This window comes from Mustela lutreola, chromosome 6 (assembly GCF_030435805.1).
Source record: "Mustela lutreola isolate mMusLut2 chromosome 6, mMusLut2.pri, whole genome shotgun sequence".
In the NCBI taxonomy this organism is placed as follows: Eukaryota; Metazoa; Chordata; class Mammalia; order Carnivora; family Mustelidae; genus Mustela; species Mustela lutreola.
This window is the reverse complement of record NC_081295.1, coordinates 86,164,601-86,166,541: the sequence shown is the minus strand read 5'-3', so window position 1 is coordinate 86,166,541 and position 1,941 is coordinate 86,164,601.

The window sequence follows — 1,941 nt, the reverse complement described above, 5'->3', positions numbered from 1 at the left end:
TTGGTGTCATCTAGAGCTGCCTACCACAGTTTCCATTTTTATTGGCTTATACCTACCTGTGTCATTATCACACTTATTGCAGCTTTATAATAACTTATTATCTAGAAGGGTAGGTTCCCCTACTTATTGATTCCTCAAATGTGTCTTGCCGAGTTGGGGATCTAAAAATAGAATCTAGGGATGCCTGGGAGGCTCAGTCAGTTAAGCATCTTCCTTCAGCTCAGGTCATAATCCTGGGGGTCCTGGGATCAAGCCCTGCATCAGGCTCCCTGCTCAGTGGGGAGCCTGCTTCTCCCTCTGCCTCTATCCCCTGCTTGTGTGTGCTCTCTCTTTCAGATAAATAAATAAAACCTTTAAAAAAATAAATAAATAAACATAGAATCTAGAACCAGTTTATTCAGTTCAATGAAAAAGCCATCAACATTTTTTTAATTGTATCACATTAATAGATTCATTTGCAAATCAATATTTTATGATCTGTAGTCTTCCCATCCACTTATATTTCTCATATGTTGTGGGAAGTTCATGAGAGGGTTAGAAGAAAAAAAAACAGTGTAAGATGTCTTTTCAGTAAAATATCTCAGACAAATTTCTTCTGTCTGGGCTCCCTATGGAAAAATTCAGTGGTAACACACAGTGTATGGAGGGTTTGTGTTGCCTCAGTTCCTCGGTTAGCAGGTTTTAAGGTCTATTTCCATGTTGAAGTTCTGTGGGTCCAGTACACTGCCTACACTCTTCTTATATGAACAGCTCCTTTTGGGGAGCTGCTGCTTCTCCCACTTCCACCAGGTGGTTCTAACCCTCGCTGCCAATCACAGTACCCTGAGTAAAAGAATAAGCACAGGTCCTAGTGGAGGCCAATCATAGCTCCTCCTTGGACTTTATCAAACTCGAATTCAAGGAGGTGGTCCCCCTCTCTCCGGTAAAAGGCTGAGAGGCTGAGAGCTCTAAGTTTCTAGACTGGAGAAATAAATAAGTGTGACAAAATGAAGTTGAGATGAAGAAAGAAGCTGAGATGAGATATGCAAAGACATCTTGGTGTTGGCCAAGTGCCGGGTGCTAGATGTTTGGCCCCAGAAGCATCCCTGTCCTGCTTCGGTTTGATTAGGCGAGCCAGATAAACTTGCACTTTGCCCAACTTCTTGCAACCAAAATTCCTGACATGCATCTATTTTCTTGCTAATTTACATAGACGTTACCATTCACTTAAAAACCCTTTGTCAAATCTCATTCTACATTGATTTATTAACATAAAGCCCTTTTCTAAATTATGTTTATACTAATTATGATCGTTTCGTCTTCTAAAAACAGGAAATATGGACCATGTGCTATATGTCAGTCATCAAAGAACAGTGATAACTAAGTCTTCCAAGGAACACAAAATATATGCCTTAGAAAAATTAATGTAGATCGTAAGTAGTGAAACCGTGACTTAAATCTCATTTGAACCCGACCAAAATCCTGCAAGGAAGCTCAGAGAGGGGCCAGTCATTACTCCATGCTTCTACAGCATATAAATAGTGGAACCAAAACTCGAACCTGGATTTTCGACCAAATCAGAGTTGTTTTAATTATCCTGTACGGCTTAAACTGAGAAAGTACTTTTGAATCCTTACACTTTAAAAAGGATAGCTCCCAGTTCTCTCTCCATCAGGTTCCAATTTCCTACCAAGTTGCAACAGGGAGGTATGGGTGTTTCCTGAACTTTAACAATTAAACGCCAACAAGATCAACGAGCAATACTGAGAAATCACGCTTTCCACTCGGCAAGATTTTTTTGGTATCTCCCCGACCCCGTCAAGAGCAAGGCACCTTGGGACTTGTAGTCTTGGGGCAGAGTCCTGTGGCCGGAGGGGCTGATTCACTGGGACCCAATCAACAGAAAGCCAACTTGCTCTCCGCGCAGCGATTGGCTGGAAATCAGCGACCGCCCTCTCCGCG